This window comes from Mercenaria mercenaria, unplaced genomic scaffold, assembly GCF_021730395.1.
Source record: "Mercenaria mercenaria strain notata unplaced genomic scaffold, MADL_Memer_1 contig_1922, whole genome shotgun sequence".
NCBI lineage: Eukaryota > Metazoa > Mollusca > Bivalvia > Venerida > Veneridae > Mercenaria > Mercenaria mercenaria.
This window is the reverse complement of record NW_026459941.1, coordinates 3,694-12,449: the sequence shown is the minus strand read 5'-3', so window position 1 is coordinate 12,449 and position 8,756 is coordinate 3,694. Positions and strand designations below refer to the sequence as shown.

General features: G+C 30.5%; 1 long non-coding RNA gene across 1 annotated transcript; it reads right to left on the bottom strand.

The window, feature by feature from the left end:
- Positions 1 to 4,899: 4,899 nt before the first annotated feature.
- On the bottom strand, positions 4,900 to 7,166 carry LOC128551996 (uncharacterized). The gene is made up of 3 exons (XR_008368943.1): positions 6,875 to 7,166; positions 5,636 to 5,771; positions 4,900 to 5,030 (listed from the first exon to the last, which is right to left on the bottom strand). It is a non-coding gene; the product is annotated as an uncharacterized LOC128551996 (long non-coding RNA).
- Between the last annotated feature and the right edge of the window lie 1,590 nt (positions 7,167 to 8,756).

Here is an 8,756-nt window from a genome sequence, read left to right as displayed (position 1 = left end):
TGAATTCACGTACTGGTGAAAACCCAGATTTTGTGGCTGACATACATTTAGACCGTTACATTGATATGCCGGAGAATGTGGGTCAAGTTATAAATCTACCTGTGCGTGAAAATCATGATAAACATGTTAATCCTTTTGGTGTAAAGCTATTGACTCTTTGTAAAGAAAATAACCTAAGTATTACGAATGGTCGACTTGCACCTGGCCATTGTACTTTTCACTCAATCAGGAGAAATAGGCCTGTAGCAAGTACCGTTGATTATTTAATTACCAAGTATGAAAATTTTAAATACATATCTAATATGTGTGTCTTGGATGTAACCGAATATTCGGATCATTGTCCAATAATATTTTCTTTCAAGTGTAATGCTTCACTGACAAATACCGAAAATCATATTTCTTATGACAAAATATTATGGAATACAGAAAAACAGGAGACATTTCTTAACCTGCTCTTAAGTAAAACTGAATTATTTGATGATGTTAAGTTGAAGCTTGAGTCAGGTGATATTGATATCAATCAGGGTGTCGACTTATTTTCTAAGCTAGTACATGATGTATCTTATCAGAGTTTTGGCAAGACTATTTCAAGTAGACCTGTCCCGAAGAAGAAAAAATCCCCATGGTTTGATGAAAAATGCCGTGATGCGAAAGACAGATTTTTTCGTTCTAAACGAGAAGTCAAGATGAGTTTGAACCGTAAGATAAATTATCAAAATTTATAACTCCATATCCATAATTTAGATTTTAACTTTAAAGTGTTTATGCAAGAGCCGTAATAATTGTCCCTTTAGGCCGCGGGGCATGTCAGACAAACAGATACTAATCCAATTAGTAACGGTAATAAACAGAAATATGTCAGCATTCGGTTAACTTATTGTCAAACACGTTATTTGACTTTATCATACATATATAATCTTGTATAATATTGTCTAACAATTTAGATATACATCATTTGTGAAAATTGATATATAATATGAATTGTAATTGTATTATAATGTCAAAATGTAATATGTCATACATTCTCCTCTTATATGTATTCACTGTTCGTCATATATTATGTAAATGTTGCCACCATGGACTTAAAGTCCAGTGGAATATATATGAATAAACTTGAAACTTGAAACTTATAATCATTACAAAAAGATAAAATAAGAATTTTTTAACAACAATATTATAATACTTACAAACAAAAAACATAAAATTTACACCCGACCCAATGGACTTGTTATATTTAAATGTACAATATTCAAGTTTAAATATGAACATGTAGTTTTATGTTAATCAACTTTATGTTATGTTACGTTTTAATGCAATAAATAATTCTAGTAGTGAAAATGGTATTAAATGAATTAAAAAATGGAATATTTTTATTTGGGTGCGACACCTTATGTACCAGTCACTTTATGTACCAGTCACTTTATGTACCACTTTGACACTTAGTGTACCACCTATATATTATATAGTAATTGTATCTCATTGTGTAGCACTGTCAATATGTGATAATTACCTGTGAAAACAGCTTTGATTTAATCAGCTTAAGTCCATAGAATGTTGTTAACATTCCTATGTGCATATAAATTACCTTATTAATTATGACAATTAACATTTAACTTAGTAAAAAAAACATTTCAAGTAACATAAAATAAAACATTTTCATCAAATCAAAACAAAAATGATCATCTACTATATATCATATATGTGACCATGACAGAAAATGGGTCCAGATGAGGAAATTTGACATTTTCAGGTTTTTGCATATTTAGAAAGTATACCCATTCAGAAATAAATCCTGAAAATTTCAGATGAAAATCTTCAAAATTGTCAGTTTTATGACAGATTTTGTAACATAGATATTAAAAATAAAAACAGAACATTTCAGTTATTCTTTCTTTCTAGTTTATTTCTCACTTACAGGTAATGGTTCATAATTCTGAAATAAATTTATCTTCTGTTACAATTGCATGATATATATTAGATCCCTTCTTATTACACAAAATGATAATCAACTAAAATCTACAACAATTTCTATAAAAATATTTCTCAAATTGTGTTACCATGGCAACAAATATATTAAATTCCCTTTTCTATGATAAAACTTTAAAAAAACTTGTTCACTTAAAGTAAGGACTTTAAAAAGTAAAATATTAGAAGGCCTATGTATTTATAAAAATATTCTGAAAATTTCACATGAAAATATTAAGAATGTTTGGTTTTATGACAAGTTTTTGTAACATGGGTAATAACCATAAGAATAAGTTAGATTTGTCATTGTTTCTTCGTAACTTGTCTTTTAGATACTGGTAATAAATGACTATTTTGGGAAAAATGAACCTTCTTTTACTATGAAATTTTATTCTTGTGATGCTTACTTAAAACACAAAAACACAGCTAATTAAAATCTTTCATATTTTCTATGAAAACATTATTCAAATTGTGTTACCATGGCAACATATGCATTAAATTCCTTTTACTACAATAGAACTTAAAAATAGAAGATTAATTTGAAATAATGTTTCTTATAAGTTGAATATTCCGAAGTATATGTATTCGAAAGTAAAATTTGAAAATTTTATGGGAAAAGATATAAAATGTTTGGTTTTATGACAGATTTCGTAACACGGGTAATGGCCACAAGAATAAACTATTTCAGTCGTTGTTTCTTCAGTTTGTGTTTTCACTTTTTGGTAATCACTGGCTATTTTTAAATAAATGAATCTTCTTTTACAAAGAATATTTAGATATTCACTTAAAGTGCAAACATCTAGCTGGCTAAAGTCCTTCACATTTTCTATAAAAACATTATTAAATTATGTTACCATGGCAACATATGCATTCGATTTCTATTTTCTATAATAATACTTTAAAAAAGAGCTAAATTTGGAAAGTGTTTCAGATAACTTGAATATTATCAAGTGGTGTGTATTCAAAAATATTATCTCAAAATCCCATGTTAAAAAATTAAAATGTTTGTTTTATGACAGCGTTTGTAACATGAGTAATAACTATAAGAATAAGACATTTCTGTCATTGTTTCTTCATAACTTGCCTTTTACCTGCTGGTAATAAATGACTATTTTGAATAAATGAAACATATATTACTATTGATTTTTTTATTGTTTATGCTTATTTTAAAGTAGAATACTAGAAAGTACAGCTAATTAAAATTTTTCCAATATTTTCTAAGAAATTGTGTTACCATGGTGACATATGTTTTAAATTCCCTTTTCCTACTATAATACCTAAAAACAAGAGCTTATTTTAAAAAAGTATTTCTAATAAGTTAAATATTTTAAAGTATAAGTATTCAGGAAAGAAATCTGAAAATTTCACATAAAAAACTTTAAAATAACAAAACAAAAGAAGTAACAAAAGTAGTTATCGTAAGAATAAACATTTCAGTCATCCCTTTCCTCATAATCTGTTTTTTTCACTGGCTAGTTATAACTGACAATACTGAAGAAAGTGAACATTCTTTTACCATTACATTATATACTGTAGATCCCTTATTGAAATACAAATCCATAATTTCAATGAAATATAATTTGAATTATGTTACCATGGCAACATACATACTAAATTCCTTTTTTCTAAAAATACTTTAATAATTAACACAATAGCTTAACTTTTGATGAAGGTTACACTGCTACAAGCTCTGGTGAAAAGTAAATATTTTTTTCCAGCCAATACTTTAATGTAGGTAACTGAAACTACAACCTTAACTCGATGTTTAACCTTAACAGCTAAACACATCTATATGAACAGCAAAACAGGCTAAAGTGTTGTGTATTAAAACGTTTGAATTCAACAACAATTTCTATCTTTTATATTCACTTCCTTTTTTCAGTTCTCAGAAAAATCCTCGTCAATCACAATTTCAGTTTTCAGTTCAAGTGGTCTGGGACAAACAGACTCCTTTGACTTTTCAGACAAATACTATTCTCTTAGGAGTTCATACAGGTACCATTGTCAGGCTTGGGTCATTCCATGTCAGTAATATTCGTTTGGCAAGGGGGAGTATATATAGCAAGTTATTGTCTCAACTGGACTGTCACTTTTAACACTAACAATCCAGGTGTTTCTGCAGACATGGTAAAGTGGTAATACTTAGTTATCTTCTTCAAAAGTTTAAAATATTGTGATAAGATATTTCTCCACTGGTAGAATGTGACAGGATTTAAATCATTGTTGACCAACTGTGCAATGTTATTGACCTTTCTTTGATGACTGACACACTGTGTCAGCAATATCATGTATTATTAAAGGTCTCAGCATTCACCCTCCTCCACAGATTCTTCTAAATTCAAAAGTGCAAGTCAGATTCAAACTTTGCATGGTCTGTGATCATTGTTGAATATTAAATTCGATCTGTGATATCCTGTAACAAATAAGTAAAACATTTTATTTTAAAAAATTAACCTGGGAGTCGCTTTATTTAATAAAAGCAGAGTTATCACTATTTGATAATAGATGATTCTTACAAACCAATGCTCTAAAATATTGACAGACTGACAACAGCGAGCTGTCAGTATATAAAATGTACTTTGTTTGTAAATTTTGATTACTGCAAATAGGATGTTCTAAAACACATTTTTGCATTACTGTGTTAACCCTTAACCTGCTAAATTTGCAAAATGGACAAACTCCATCTTAAATAGAGACAGTACCATTTATAGCTTATAGGGAATTCTCATAGAAAATTTGCTGACTAAATATCAAACACTGCAGATCAAGATCAGACTGCACAGATGTGCAGGCTGATCTTGATCTGCACTGGTTGCAAAGGCAGACATAGCTGCCTCATTCAGCCTAAGAGTTAAAAGTATACACTGTTTTAACAGCTATAAAAAATGGTTTTTACCTAGTAAACTCTCCACAGACCATACCACAGCAAAGATGTTATTTCTATTCTAGCTAGCAGCATTGTCAAAATGGAATACCAATACAGGTAGTGATGTACCATGCTCACAAGTTGTCTGCCCCTTAACCAACTGAGTTTCTTTCATAAACAAGAGGAAACACTTGCCTTCCTGAAAAAAGATTTAAAAGTCTTTGGTAAAAGTATCTGTTATCTTCATGTATCTCAGGAACCTTTACAGCCTTCATTCTAATCCATATTCTTGGTGCAATAAAACTGGTAAAAAAATTCAATCACATCACAATTTCTAAGTCAAGAATGGGTTAATTGAAATTGAAAATAATCACATTACAATTAAACTAAATTACAATTAATTGATTTACTTCAAATAATTAATTAAAATTCCTATTATTTAGAACTCTTCTACAATTTAATGAGATATCAACTTATACACATGTACATGTAGTGTTAAGCATTCAAATTATCCATGTACTTATTGAGTGCCACAGACTTTTCTCAGGCTAATAGCCAATGTAACGAAGACTTTTCACAAACTGATCCTCCTCAAACCGGATTGTTGAAATGAAATTTCAATAATGCCAGTTTTGTCAGTTTAAGCCATTCAATAGTCATAGTACATGTACATACATTGTACAAATCATTAGTGTAGAAGTAGACTTATTTTGTATAGGCTCCAACAAAACCTAGACAGAGGTATAATTAAATAATATATTGCATTAAAATAATAATAGGAGCCATTAGCTGCATGTTACTTACCTGATTCCTCAAAGCACATCCAAAATATGTTTCATTTTCTTCAGATCTTAAAGTAAACAGACCAATTTCCTGGCTGTTGTAGGGTATATGAACCAGCTGTAGTGGAATGAACCATCAAAGGAACAAGGAATATTATCTGAAAGAAGATATAATACATGTACTGTAAACATCACTAAAAATCAAAAACTGAATATTTAATTAATAATGTGATTGTGAAAGGTTTCATTAACTTAATTACCACAAAATACTTTAAAAGTTATTATACTATGAATCTATTTTTTAAAGGATCATAAATTGTTTTACACACAGCAAGGCTCAAAAATTTAAAAAATAAAAAGATTTTCATTATATAGCATAAATTCCCACTATCCATATTACAATCATCCTGTTACAAAACATTCTGAATCAACAATAATGGAAAGAGAGTAGTCACCAGACAGAAATAACAGGACTTATGAGACCCACAGCAAAAACAGTTACCATTTTATAAATGGAAGCGTCTAGACATCCGGTAACCAGAAACCTATATATAGCCAGTGTTTTAGCCAACCGGTAACAGGACGCCTAGCCTATCCGGTATCCTATAGGGGTTTTCTAGGCGTCTGGTAATCAATTTTAAAATATTTTCTGAATAAGCCTTACATGTGAATATTCAAACCTTAGTATGCCAAAAAAAATATGATACAATAAATTTATTCATTACAGTATTCATATATAAAATGATTGCCGAACAGCTAGAAAAACATTTGCGGAGAGGCTAGTCGTCTTGTTGCCGGACTGCTAGAATGCAGGGTAGGCGTCCGGTTACCGGACATCTACATATTTCCTTTTAAAATACCTTTGCTACTACTGTGAGAGGGGACTTTTCGAGAAATGATGTGACATAGGCAGGCATCTATAAGTCTGCATCAAATTTATTACTTATCATAGCTACATGTATTTTGTATTTTTCCATACTAATGCTTACTATGGACAATGAAATAATTTGATGAATCCTGGTCACCTTGAGTAAGAAGCTGCCTGCCTTCAATAATCTTTGTGACAACCCAACTGGCCATTTTATATTAAATACACAGGCATAATGAAATCATCTGTGTTTAGTGGCCACAAGATAAATTTAATAATTTTCTCTCGGTATGTTTTGGATTCACTTCCGGGTAAAAAGACAGACTTATTTCAGTGAAAGTTTCAAATATTTTAGAGAATCTACATTAACAACTGTTTATAATCGGTACTTACCAAATCAGTAAACAGTATTACAAGTCTCAGATCCCTTCATCGTTGAACAAAAGGTAGTTAAACAAAAGTAAACTTCACATGCTTCTCTGATAAAATCCGAAACCGGAAACATACAGTAGCGAAGGGGAAACAACTGATTTTGAACGAAGTATTTTGTCTCAGGCGTAATACCACTATTTTTTTTACAGGTCTGATGTCTAAATATTCTTTCTGTAGTAGGCTGTCATCAATCATGTAACAAGCAGTCGTACTTTAACGGTCAAACTTTTGCTAATTAAAACATGTGTAAGAAAGCTGCGCGCGTAAACATGGCGCAACTCTAAACGTCGTTTCTCGATATTACGTCATGCCGCATCTGGACCGGTTTTCAAAGACGACGTCACATATGTGGTACATAAGGTGTCCAAAGTGGTACATAAAGTGTCTGGTACATAAAGTGACACATTCTTTTTATTTAAACATGTAATTTAAAATAACTTTATTTTCTTTTAATCTGACAAAGTAATGAATTAAACACGGAATTAGATTGACACACATGTCTATCTAATTCAGTTTATCCGGTGTCATCAGTACACGTGTACTGTGATGGGCAAAATTTTCCAAATTAGTAAAATCAGTGATATTCAAACGTTTAGGGAAGCAAGAAGACATAAAAATAATTTAAAAATAAACTCATTGAAAGAAAGATTAACTTTTCTAGTTTACTTCAATAATTTAATAAATGTTGTGAGATGATTATAAATATAAGAATAAATCATTCTAAAAGACCATGTAAAGCTTAAAAATTGTCATTTCCTACAGAAATCAATGGGACTCGGGATCAAAATTAGTTACTTATTTCAAACGCTTAGGGAAGCAAGAAGATCATATTTTATTTTATTAAAAATTATATTGAAAGAAAGTGCAAATATTGCAGATTACTTCAATAACTTAATAAATATTGTCAGATGATACTTTTGATGTCATTTGATGTGTTAAAGATTTTCTCCTTCTATATTTCAATAGGCGTAAATTGACCGATAATGGCTAATCGATACACCCGATAACCTGTTTTCAAGGGAGACAATTTCGCCAATAAGCCAGCAAATTGGCTTAGATTTCTGGGTATGTTTTTGCATGCTATTTTTAATGGAATATGTAAAACTTTCGTTTTGATAACTTTCTGTATTCTTGTATGAGAGTCATGATCTTGCCATTAATTAAAAGCACAAAACATGCACGAAATTTATAAAATGGCCACCCTGATTCTGCTTATTAGGGAAGTGCAATATTGCGACTCGCTACAAGTAAGCCTGGCCGTGCCCAAAATTTTCGAATCTAAGTGTACCCTGCTACCATTCAGTCACAGCCCATTTTTATTAGCCTAGACGCTTACTAAATACTACTGCTTGCAAGCGTTTTCTTGTATTCAGAGTCTTTGCAAAATGATGAATCTAAAATACTTCAGTGGTGCTCAACCCAACAAAAAGCGAATTGTACTTTTATCAAATCATATAAATATGAACACTGATTGTAAAATTTAGTTTAACTGTTATGCGGTGATTCGCACTACATTAAAAATAAATCAAGTTCAGTGTAGTTTATATGTTTTAGTTTAAGGAACACCAAGCACAAATGGAAACGATAAAGTCCATGTGGAACACCACAAATAAAAACAGTAAAGTTAATCTTTATGATGGAACACCTTCAACTTTGTCATCCAAGAGTAAAGTGCAAATACATGCTATTTGAAATCTGGGACAACTGATACTTACTAGACCTTCCTGTTGAAATTAATAGAAACATTATGTTAAAATAGATGAAGGATTCTCATTGGTTATGTGAAATGACATGTGACATTTTTACACATATGGCTTAAGTAATTATTTAGTTATTGTAACAC